Source organism: Sorex araneus, chromosome 1, assembly GCF_027595985.1.
Source record: "Sorex araneus isolate mSorAra2 chromosome 1, mSorAra2.pri, whole genome shotgun sequence".
NCBI classification, from domain to species: Eukaryota; Metazoa; Chordata; class Mammalia; order Eulipotyphla; family Soricidae; genus Sorex; species Sorex araneus.
In genome coordinates, this window is record NC_073302.1 from 308,896,600 (window position 1) to 308,910,055 (window position 13,456).

At 36.8% G+C, this 13,456-nt stretch overlaps 1 protein-coding gene across 1 annotated transcript in view; it reads left to right on the plus strand.

Annotated features, from left to right (window-relative positions):
- The window catches only part of GPM6A (glycoprotein M6A), a 283,312-nt gene that overhangs the window by 151,699 nt on the left and 118,157 nt on the right, over positions 1 to 13,456 (plus strand). The gene's annotated exons all lie outside the window — the stretch shown is intronic.

Consider the following 13,456-nt stretch of genomic DNA (forward strand, 5'->3'; position numbering starts at 1 on the left):
TAGTGAAGTCCCTAACAGGTGACCTATTTTTATTTTATTTTATTGGATTTTTTGGATCACAGCGATGCTCAGGGGTTACTCCTGGCTCTGGCCTCAGGAATTACTCCTGGAGGTGCTCTGGGGACCATATGGGATGTTGGAGATCAAATCTGGGTTGGCCATGTTGTAAAGCAAATGCCCTCCCCTTGCTCCAACCCCCTGGGTGGCCTACTATATGAAGGAATGTATTGTCATTCTTTTTCTAGTGGTCTCTCCACTTCATTTTACTTCCTGATATTACATACATGGAATTGCTCTTGATAACATGATAACATGCACTTGATAACATTCTCTTGATAAATGCCTTGTTGGTTTTGACTTTTTAGACCCAAGAAATTTGTCGTTATTGACTTACAAAAGATTATTTAGGTTTCAGTGCACAAATTGTACATGGCTATGATCCTTTTTTATCTAGAACAAGAGATAGAGGTTCTCACTTGCATCTAACATCAAGTTTTGTGTACTATTTTTGGTTTTATATACCAATATTTGTTTCTCATAGTGCCTTTAACCCAAAGTAAACAAAATATTGAACTCCCCGTTATTAACAGCTTATAAATCCTAAATAACCAACGGAGAAGTATAATTCAAACATGCTGTTTAAAAATAACAAATGTGGGGGCTGGAGTGATAGCACAGTGGGTAGGGCATTAGCCTTGCACGTGGCCTACCCGGGTTCGATTTCCAGCATCCCATATGGTACTGCCAGGGATAATTCCTGAGTGCAAAGCCAGGAGAGCATCCTGAGCATCGCCGGGCAAAAAAATAAATAAATTAAAATAAATTAAAAAAATAACAAGTGTGATATCATGAAAGCTTTGGAATCACATGATCTTGTGTCTCAAACCTGAAAGAGAGAGAGAGAGAGAGGGAGAGAGAGAGAAAGAGGAGAGCATATTAGTTAATACTTTAGAGTGAAAACCCCATCTACAGATTGAAGGCACATTTACTTCCTGGAACTGCGTAAATTCTGCCAAGCCGTATGGAAAGGTCCCCATGCACAGAGCCAGCAGGAAGCCCTGAACACAGCCAGGCGTGGTATCAAAAGTAAAGAAAAAACAAACAAAAAATCAACCCTCTTAAATTTCTTTGGGTATCCAACTTACAGAGAAGGAAAAGGACAGAAACCTCTGACTTTTCTTAGACTTGAAAAAAGTAATGAGTCTCTCACCTTGATTGTTCATGGGGAAAATGCTAGTATTTCCTGCTTTTTAATTCATTGTATCACTGTCATCCCGTTGCTCATCGATTTGCTCAAGTAGGCACCAGTAACGTCTCCATTGTGAGACTTGTTGTTACTGTTTTTGGCATATCGAATATGTCACAGGGAGCTTGCCAGGCTCTGATGGGTGGGCAAGATACACTTGGTAGCTTGCCAGGCTCTCCAAAAGGGGCAGAGGAATTGAACCCGGGTCGGCTGCATGCAAGGCAAACGCCCTACCCCCGTGCTATCGCTTCAGCCCAATTTAAGAAAAAAAAAATTTAATTTTTTCAATTTATTTTTTTATTGAAGCACCATGAGGTACACAGTTTCAAAGCTGTTCATGATTAGGTTTCAGTCATACAATGTTTCAACACCCATTCACCAACGGGTGTACATTTCGTAGCACCAATGTTCCCAGTTTTCCTCTCATCATTCCTGACCCTCCTACGCCTGCCCTGACACACAGCCTGCCTCTATAGCAGGAAATTTCTCTGTCTGTCTGTCTGTCTGTCTCTGACTCTGTTTTACTCTCTCTCCTTTTGGGCATTGTGATCTGCAATACAGATACTGAGAGTCATCATGTTTGTTTTTTATCTACTATCAGCATGCAGTTATTATCCAAAGTGATCATTTCCAAGTATCTTTGTCATAGTGATCCTATCTTTCTCCCAACTGCCGTCTCCTCCAACACTTAATGAAGGCTTCCAACTGTGGACCAATAGTCCTGGCCCTTGTTTCTACTATGCTTGGGTATTAGTCTCATATTATTTTTATTTACATCCCACAAATGAGTGCAGTCATTCTATGGTTATCCCTTTTTCTCTGACTCATTTCACTCAGCATGATACTCTCCATCTCCATTTGTTTATAAGAGAATTTCGTTATTTCATTTTTCCTAATTGCTATATAGTAGTCTATTGTGTAGATGTATCATAGTTTCCTTGGCCAGCTGTCTGTTCTCAGGTTCATGGCTTGTTTACAGATTCTGGCTATAGCGAATAATGCTGCAGAAGTGTAGATGGCTACAGTGTGTTTTGGGACCCCTGGGGTATATTCCAGAAGTAGTATTGCTGGATCATATGGAAACTCAATTTCTAGTTTTTTGATGAATGCCCAAGTTGTTCTCCAAAAGGTCTGGAACAGTCAGCATTCCCATCAACAACAATGAATTCTCTGCTTTTTTTAATTATTGGGTTAGCTTGCTGAGTAGATTGTATTTTGAAGAATAAAGAAAATTCCCAATCTTTTAGCATTTTTAAAAAAATTTTAGGTAACCATAGGTGGTGTCTGTAAATGGAAGGGTCTGTCTATGTGTGTACATAAAACAATCATACACACATACATATATTATCATAAAAGAATTTGCAATCTAATGTATAGAAAAAAACTAAAATATGTATTATGAAGTTGAATTTTTTTCTCATCATTTCTCTATGCGCCCTGTCATGTATTTAGTTTTTTCAGATGTTTCCTGAAGTGTGTGTGTGTGTGTGTGTGTGTGTGTGTGTGTGTGTGTGTGTGTGTCTATAGGAAGACTCAGTGGAAAGATTTGGTGGATGCTTGGTTTTTCTCAGCAGTGCTTAGTGCTCTTCATGAGTGACCTGTGTGTATTCAGAGAATCGTATACGATACTAGACATCCAAAAAAGAGTTGGCTGCATATAAAGCAAGCAGCTTTCCCACTGAACTATCTCTCCAGCTTCTGGAAAGATCAGTATTTCAAGACTCAAAATTTATGGCAAGTTGCAGCTCTGCATAACATCTAATCTGCATCTTTCCCTTTTCTGCCTACTCTGCTCTGTCTCTCACCTTCTCCTTATATTTTTATCTCTATCTCTATTGATGTGTAAGTGTAGGTTTAATTGAGATTACTAATGTAATGACAAAGATTTTCTCATAAAATTGAAGATGTTCACATGAAGTCCTTATGACTGACTGCGTAAATCAAGCACCGAATGAGTGACTTTTATGTGTGAGGTCACATTCATAATTACAAAGAATAAAACTTCTAATCCCAGTCCCTTTTTTCACTGTCTGAGAAATCTTGAAGGAATTGCTTCAACTTTGAAAATCTCAGTTTTTTCATCTGAGAGAAAGCTAGCTTGAAGAGTGATTGTGGGAATTAGACTTATTTTATATAAATTTAAATTTCAGCAATGAGAACACATATTAGGTGCACAGTTAGTGATAACTGATCATTGTCAGGACTGTAAAATTGTTGTCATGTATATTCTGATTTTAATAGTATATTAAATAAATAGCATTTTCTTAGTTTAACATATTATTGGAGCACATACATATCTTTATTTAGGCAAGTAAACTACATCTACCCCAAACTGCTGCAAACAATATAATAGTAGCATAGTAGAAATAATTGTGGGGGTGGGGGTTGGGCCACATCTGGCATTGCTCTGGGTGCATCTCATACTCTGTGCACAGACATCACTCCTAATAGTGCTCAGAGGATCAAACTGCAGTGCCATGTTCAAAACATTTGCCTTAATCTCAGCTATTATCTCTCTGTCTCTAGAATCATTTAAAAAAAATCACCACTTCTTTGATTCAAACAACTATTGTCCAGGAATGCAGAGAAAAATGCATAAACATAAAATATAAATATTGAAAAGATCAAATCTAATTCATTTTCTATGTTCTTGTAAAATCTTTGTATTAACTTAAAGATCTCTATGTTACTACACCCACATGAGGATTTAGCTAATTTATAGGATTAATATTAAAAATGTAATTCTTTACTTCAAGAAAAATGTATTATAACTTTTTACCAAAAAACGAAAGCACTTAGGACTATAGCCAACAACAACAAAAAATCTGTATCTCAGGGATAATATCATACTCTATTCTTGAAATATCCATGCATATCTTAAATGAATGAACAGATATCTCCTGTACATGAAAACGAGTTTAATTCTGAAACTGATAATGGTCTCTCACTACACTTGAGAAGTTAATAATGCCATTTTTTAATTTCCCTGTTATTTGAAAGCTAATTTTGAAATAAATGTGTACATAGACACACATGTATGTGTATATACCTGTATATATACATATATACGTGTGTGTGTATATATATATATAACTAAAGGTTAAGATTTTACTAAGACAATTTGAAAGATAGAGGGCTTGCTCTTTCAAATATGAAGTCATTGCAAGCTAAAGTAATACAGAAAATGTATTAGTGACACCAGAATTGATTTATAGACCATGCAAGGCACAAAACTCAAAAAAGTTTCTTCCTTATTAGAGAACAATATATGGCTGAGGTGTCATAATGAGCCGTTTTGCAGATGATGTATTATTTAATAAGTATTTAATAAGTTAAGATTGTAATAATGGTTTTAGTAGAAAATAGATAAACTAGACTTATCTATTATTTTATTCATAAAAAATAATCCCTGGAGAGCTATAGGCCCCAATATGCCAGCAGCACATTAAAATCTTTGAAATAAAATGAATGGAAAGATGTAAAATGACTATAATCTAAAATTTTATGGATTACAAAAACATGAGTCACCAATGAAAGCAAGGGCTGAAGCGGTCGTACAGCTTCTAGGGCTCTTGCCTTGCATACAGCTGATGTGGGTTAGATCCCCGACACCCAGATGATCCCCCTAGCACTGCCAGGGTTGATTTCTGAGCACAGAGCTAGGAGTTAGCCCTGAGAACAGCTGGATGTGCCCCCCCAAACAAACAAACAAACAAACAAAAAGTATAACCAAAGTAAAGAGTTGTTTTGTGTTAATATTTCCACATAGCAAAGAAAACTCAAGAAAGTCAAGCATAACTGTACTGCAAAACATAACTTGTAATACACTTCCCTGTTAAGGAATAGCTTCAGAACCTATAAGTAACATCTACAGAGTAAACAAGGGAAATTGAATAAAGATTATGAATTCACATAAAAGAGGGGTATATCAAATGGTCAATAAGCATTAAAACATTTATGAATACTCAAGAATAAATAGATTAAAAATTGTTAAATATAATTTGGGGAGCAATATTTAAACATTTCCAATTATGGTTGAAGGCATAGACTAGGTAAGTGCTCACACAGTTCCTGTGGGAATTTAAATTTAAACCAGCATTTTTAAAACTTTATAAAAATATCTTGTATATATTACTGAATATGCTTATACTCTGTCATCCAAGAATTTCACATTAGGACATATATATATATATAACTTTACATACATGTATATATTATATCTATATTAAATATGGACATCCTGTGCATTTCAAGTTTCTAAAGCATCATATGCTTAACGTATGTAGAATTACTATTCCTTTGCTTTTTCCTATAATCGGAATACACTTTTATGTTCTTTTTCCCCAAATCCCATATATATATTGCTCCAAGATACCTTAGGTATCTGATTTTGAGCATTTTAATTGCTTTCATAAAAGTAACAAGTATTATAATAATTTACCTCTTATTAAATAAAATTCTAGAATTTTTGATATATTTATATTCATATATCTATATATACACACATATATCTACATAAACAGATATATAGTGTTCCAAGAGGAATTTTTACATATCTATACATGGAGACATAGATAAGATATCTATTGCAATATTTTCTGTAGTAGTTTAGTAATTAAACATTGTAACCAATGTTCATCAACAGGTCAAATTTTATCATGTCATAAAAATTGATGAAAAATATTTTGGATATATATCATCACTTGTATCACTTGTAGTCCTGTTGATCTTTGATTTGCTCGAGTGGGTACCAGTAACATCTCCATTTGTCCCTGTCATGAGCTAGTGCAGCCCAATGATATTTGCTCGCTCCAGGAACAAGAAGAGCCTCAAATCGTTCATTCAGAGATTTGATGAAGAAATCTGACCATCTAGTTGGTGGGCGGCCACAAGGTCTTCTGACATCTCGTGGAATCCAGTCGGTAACAGCGCTAGTCCAGTGGTCGTCTCTGAATCTCATTACATGACCTGCCCATCTGATTTTTGATGCCTTGGCAAACGAGACAGCATCCCTGATTTTTGACCGTCGACGGAGGTCAGAACTCCGGATTCCTTCTCTCACTTGAGTGAGACATGTGAGTGAGAGCCTGGCAAGCTACTGAGAGTATCCCGCCCACACGGCAGAGCCTGGCAAGCTACCCATGGTGTATTCAATATGCCAAAAACAGTATCAATAAGTCTCACAATGGAGATGCTACTGGTGCCTGCTTGAGCAAATCGATGAATAACAGGAAGACAGTGCTACAGACAGTGCAGTGCTACAGAAAAAATGAATAGCTGGGGAGCTTTAGGTTGGAGAACATGTCATAAACTTTCCTTCTCCAACCAAACTCAGTAGGCTGAACTCTATGCTAGGAAAGGGTGTAAAAGTCACTGACCAGTTGTAAACAATACCAGACACAGTCACAATAAAAGTACTACCAAAATGTTGACATGCACTATTAATAATTTAGTGTGAAGGAGACCAGTAATTTCTTGGCATAAATAATGTTTTCCTCTGTCTAGAAAAATGGTACAGCAGGTTAGGCATTTGCCTTGTACACAGCCAACCCAGATTTGATCCTTAGTGCCCACATTTGGTCCCCTGAGCCCACCAGGAATGATCACTGAGTGCAAAGCTAGGAATAAGCCCTGAGTGTCACTGAGTGTGGTCCCCAAACAAAAGCAAAACAAAAAATAGTAATATTTACTATCTCTTCCTCTCCTTAACATTTTATCATTTTTCAAACAGGGGACATATGGCCCTCTATGCAGCCTCAGGATATTCCAAGGTGACCACAGGCTAGAACGGCATGAACGGGGACACTCACTGAGACTAGTAGTCTAAACATTAGGATGGGGAGGAGGCCATGGAAAGGATAAAAGATGGTGAAAGATAATGATCAAAAATAAAGAAATAAAAAGTGAGACCCACTGATCTAGGGAACAGAACAAATGTCTGGGACATTTCTTTACCTTTCCTGTAAATGAAAATGAAGTTCAACCACAAATCAAGACTCAAATCTGGGTTTTATTGCATAAACCTTTTGAGATAATTTGGGATAATATGCCTAATCCCAAATCTCCACAGAGTGATCCTTGAGCACAGAAACAAATAATCCCTAAGCCCTGCTGAGTGTGGCCCACAAACCAAGAACAAGAACAATAAAAGTGTCTAATAAGCAGCAATTAAAAGAAGGTGTCCCAAGTTCCCTCTTGGTGGTGGGAAAAGCAGACTGGTAAAGGGATGGGTGTTGGAATATTATATGACTGAAACCCAATCATAGAATCTTTATAACTGTTTATCTCATGGTGATTTAATAAGAAAGAATGAAAGAAAGAAAGAAAGAAAGAAAGAAAGAAAGAAAGAAAGAAAGGAAGGAAGGAAGGAAGGAAGGAAGGAAGGAAGGAAGGAAGGAAGGAAGAAAGGAAGGAAGGAAGAAAGAAAGAATGAAAAGAAAGAGAGAAAGAGAAAGAAAACGAGAGAACGAGAGAGATAAAGAGAAAGGAAAGAAGAAAAAGAAAGAAAGAAGAAAGAAGAAAGAAAGAAAGAAAGAAAGAAAGAAAGAAAGAAAGAAAGAAAGAAAGAAAGAAAGGAAAGAAAGAGAATGAGAGAGAAAGAGAGAAAGAAAGAAAGAAAGAAAGAAAGAAAGAAAGAAAGAAAGGAAGGAAGGAAGGAAGGAAGGAAGGAAGAAAGGAAGAAAGGAAGGAAGAAAGAAAGAAAAGAAAGAAAGAGAAAGAAAATGAGAGAACGAGAGAGAGAAAGAGAAAGGAAAGAAAGAAAGGAAGGAAAGAAAGAAAGAAAGGAACAAAAAAAGAAAGAAAGAAAGAAAGAAACAAAGAAAGAAAGAAGAAAGAAAGGAAGACAGAAAGAAAGAACGAAAGAAAGAAAGAAAAGGAGAAAGGAAGGAAGACAGAAAGAAAGAAAGAAAGAAAGAAAGAAAGAAAGAAAGAAAGAAAGAAAGAAAGAAAGAAAGAAAGAAAGAAAGAAAGAAAGAAAGAAAGAAAGAGAAAGAAAAGGAGAAAGGAAGGAAGAAAGAAAGAAAGAAAGAAAGAAAGAAAGAAAGAAAGAAAGAAAGAAAGAAAGAAAGAAAGAAAGAAAGAAAGAAAGAAAGAAAGAAAGGGAGAACGGAAGGAAGGAAAGAAATAAAGGAAGGAAGGAAGGAAGGAAGGAAAGAAGAAAGAAAGAGAGAGAGATAAAGAAAATTTCCTATAAAAATAGATTCCAAAGACCTCAAAAAAAAAAGAGGGTTTTCCTCATATGGCAGATGTTAGTCCATTGCATGAAACCAGAAGAACATCTCCCCTCATAAACTTTTGAGTATTCAATTTCAGCTGTTTAAGAAAACTTCCTTTTCTTTTTTCTTCTTCTCCCTTCTCCAGTTTTTCCTGGCTAACATCACTTACCTTACATATCAAATCAGATCTTCCTGTACGTTTTAAGAAAATGGAAACTTTCCCAAGAATCAGAACTAAATGATAGGTTAAATATTTGTGCATGGACTCAAGGAGCACACTGCTATATTTTAACTCCTTATTGGTTATCTTTTGTCAAGGTTTATGACCTGTCTTATGCTATTAGACTGTACACGCTCGGAGGAGGGGGTTAGTAGCCCCTAGTTTATGTATAAAAGAATGCCGATTCAACATTTGTAAAATTAAAGATTGAAATAAAGAAAGGGTCATGGATAACAAATTTGATAAGGATTGTGGTCAGTCTATGTATTGGCAACAGTACACTTATGAGACTTCAGATTCGGCCATGTTAATTAGTTTAATATAGTCATGTTTATTGCACTTCAGATCTTTGTGGTGGTTAAATTTTCTTTAAGGAAGTTTTATGAAAGTGAATGTCTGGCATACAGCATAAATGAACAGCCAAGAGAGTTCTTCTTCTTTGTCAAAATATTGGGGGGAAATGACTAAGACATTTCATTCTTAAAGTAGTCTTGGATCTGTGTCTGAAACACTGGAGAAAAAAGAAGTTATTTCTAAACAGTATTTGTTTTGCTTTGTATCTTGTGTCAGACCAGGCTGGTGTGACATCAGGGTTTACTACTGGCTCTGAGCTTGGGGATCACACCTAAAGGTGTTCAGGAGACCATATGTGATGCCAGGGATTGAACCCAGGATGGCTGCATGAGAGGAAAGTCCCCTACCCACTGTGCTATCCCCTGAACAGCGTTAACGTCTGCTGGTCCTGTGCACACTATTTGGTTCATACAGTCACATTTTATAGTCATTTTTATTATTAAACCCAAGGATTTTTAACATTTTTCTCAATTTTAAATGGGGGAGGAGTATGTGTTGGGTTATACCTAATAGTGCTCAAGAACTACTCCTGGCTCTGTCCTCCTGGTCACTCCTGCTGGTGTTTGGGAGACCATAAGTGATGTCAGAAATTGAAGCAGACCTGCCCACATACAAGGCAACTGAGTTAACCCCTGAATTATCTCTTTCGCAGGTCTATGCTATATTTGGAACTATCAACTAGTATATTCTGTGTTACAAATTATGTACAGAAATTGTAGGTGTTTTCTTGGTTTATATAATAAAATACAGCAATGAGACAAATGTTAAGAAAGAGCAATTTCCATGTTAATATATGAGAAATGAGAAAAAAATTAAGTGGCTTTTGTTCTCTAGATAAATATTTTTTAACCAGGGTGCATACGTTCCTGGGAGCATCCAGGATCTAGTCCAAGTTTGCCACAGGTGAAAATCATGAAAATGGGAAGCCATGTTGAGAGACTAGGGTACCAACTAATAGGGTGGGAGGTATAGGAAAAAAACAAGATTGGAAGGGAGCTATGGTTTGAAAAAGTTTGAAAGATAGTGTTCTGGATTATAAAGAAAATATGTATTAAATATAATTAAAATATATCATAAATATAGATTGAATACAGATGGTATGGGAAAAAAGAAATCTACATTATCAATTGTTTTCTAGGCAAGATTTGAAGGGGAAATCATATTTAATATTTGTCATCATAGATTTTTATTATTGATTGTGGTGTCAGAGGTGGATCTTTCTCAGTGTCAGGGGTTGTGTGTTTATGGTGCCAGGATCAATCTTCCGAAATTGTTTAGGATCCTAGTAGTGATGTGAGCTGGTGCTGGGGATTGAGATGGAATCCTCAGGCCTTCAAGACAAATGCTCTCTATCACCAAACCATATCCTGAGTCCCTTACTACATAGTTTTAACTATCGAATAGACTCATGTCTTATCTCCTAAATGCATATCTAAAAGTAGAGTAAGGAAATACAAGGTGATATAATGGAAAGACTGTGAGATGAGGAATCTAGTCATTTCAGCTTGCAGGATTTATAGGAGATCCGGAGGATGTCAAAGTACAGCCAATGGTTCAGTTCTTACAGTACATGTTAGAATTTATTTAATTAGTCAACTACAACTTGAACTACTTTTCTCTTTCCCAACTAATTTCAAGATATATTAGTTTGAACTACAATTTGTACAATTTGAACTACTTTTTCTCTTTCCCAACTCATTTCAAGATACTTAGTTGTTCAAAATATGTTTAGTTAAGGACCCACAGATTGTGAGATTATAAGAGCTCTACTGTTGTAGAATACTTGCTTTGCCTGTGTGAGGGCCCTGGGTTCAATTCATGGCACTGCCCCAGAAGAAAAGATAAATACACACACACCAATTTGAAAAAATTTTCAGTTCAGTGATATCAAGACACTAAAAAATTCTAAACATAACTATCAGCCACTGAGGTTCAACTAACCTCAAATGGTAAGAGAATAGGACTGGAGCGATAGTACAGCAGGTAGGGCGTTTGCCTTGCACGCAGCCGACCCGGGTTCAATCCCCGGCATCCCATAGGGTCCCCTAAGCACTGCCAGGAGTAATTCCTGAGTGCAGAACCAGAAATAACCCCCGGGGCATCACTGGCTGTGACCCAAAAAGCAAAAAGAAAAAAAGGTAAGAGAAGGAAAGAATATTTATATTGAATGGGTACAGTTCCTATTAGGGAAGATGAAAAAGCGATGGAGATGACTCATGGGAGTGGATACAGAACAATGTGGGGACACTCTGCATACAACTGGAGACTTGAAGTTGATCAACATGCTACATTTCACACTGCATAATCTTTAAAAAGCCAAATCATCTCAGGATTAGAGAGAAGGCACAGGGTTTAAAAATATTGCCTTGCACAGAGCCAGCCTGGGTTTGATCCCTGGTACGACAGTTGATCCCCCAGGCACCTCCAGAAGTGATCCCTGAGTTCAGAGCCAGGAGTGAGCCCTGAGCAATGCTTACTGTGGCCCTAAACTCCCCCCCCCCCAATTAAAAATTTATCTCAGTTTAAAAACAGCTGATTGTCATCAGGGAGTTATATGAGTCTGTTTCTTCACAGATATGTCATTTAGTCTGAATCTGAGCTGCTTCTTTGCATATTCAAAATGTCATTATAAAGGTCTATCACCTCCTTTGGGTGATCATTTTTGTGAGACATAGCCAATTTTAGGCAAAAAGCTGATCATTTTAGAAATGTGTTGATTTTTGTTATGAAGTCTACAAAGGAAAGGAAATCATAATTATATCTTTCTTCTTACCGCCTCAATATTTCTTTTCCTTTTCCTCTTCATTCCTTTCTCTTGATATGGGTGGTGATAGAGCAGGCGTGGCGCTGAAGATACACCTAAGAGCCTGGAGAGGAGAAAATGCACTTTAGGCTTTAAAACTGTTGACAAGTCATCACTGACTTCAAGTTTTACTTAATTGTTAACCGACCCAATCCCTCCCTTCTCTGTCTTAGTTTTTTTCTCAGCATAAAATGGGTGGAGTGGAGGGAAGAATAATTCTCCCCTTCTTTGTTTCACTCAAGGGTTCATGCATACTAACATGTTTTCTAGATCGTAAAGTACTCCAAGAATGTCAGGTGGCATTACTTTTTCTCCTGCTATTAATAATTTGTTTCACTGATGATTTGGGTTGCTGAAAATGAGGAAAGAATATAAATGAGGAGTGAAGCTCCCTTCTATTTTGACCGTGTGCCAGGTTATGTCAGCACAGGGATAAGTTGAAGCAGAGATGCTGCTATGCTCTGGCACTTTGATTCCCCTTAGAGTTAGTTTCCTTCTTTCAATGCCTGTCCCGAGCTGGCAGCTCACTCACGAACCCTTGACAAACAGATTAAACTATATTCAAAAGAGATTTTCACATTTTGAGATTACATTTACCTGGGGTTATCTTCGAAACTTCATTTGAATAGAGGAAATAAATTGCATCTGATTATAGAAGAACGCTAAGGACTCCTTTATGAGAAATAGATGGAACATGGTACAGGACTTGTCTTTCTTCTCAATAGCTCATTGGGCAATTACTTAGAGATGTGTGTGTGTGTGTGTGAGAGAGAGACAATCTACTTAACCATGAAAAATATAAATGTGAATTATAGACTAGAATGAAGGAAAGGTATTCTGTAATTAGGATGGAAATTCCTTTTTTGAAAGCCAAGAAATGACTGTGTGTATGTGTGTGTATGTGTGTGTGTGTGTGTGTGTGTGTGTGTTTGTGTGCATGCAAGTGCGTGTATGTGCATGCGCACTTGTTTTGTATTTTGCTTATATGGAGATGGAAATGAAGATAGGGGTTCTTCTTCCTTTATATCTCAGTAAAGCCTGATGCCCCTTGAAAAAGACACTGTTTATTTTCTTACTCTATCTTTTGTGAAGTATTGAGACTCTTGGATTGTGCCCTGTCACTCAGAATTCTGAAGTACAAATGCTAATTTCTTGCCAGACTGCAACGTTGTGATTTGCATTCCAAATCAGGTTGCAGATTCCCATTATACATTGTTTATCCAGTTTTTCCTTATCTAGAATTTGTTCCTTCCCTTTATCATTCTATTTATTCCCCAATCATGACCCTTGGGGCAGATAATTTCTCTTTCAAGAGATTTTTATTTAAAATCTGCTGTTCTCATGGGCTATACTCATGACAATAAACTATGAAACACGACAACCCAATTTTATTTTTGATTCCTTTAGCTTCTGTGTTTTATCCCTTTTTAATTCTCATCTTATGGTACTGAAGTCAAATCGTGACTCAAGACATAGGTAGCTCTCTTGGCCTTAAGGTATAGGCTTTTTCTTGGGCAAGCCATGCCCCTTTAATCTTTTTATATCAAAAAGATGTGAGTGTCCAAGTCCTCCCTTCATTATAACCCCTACAGATCAACTCTGAGATGGTTAGATCG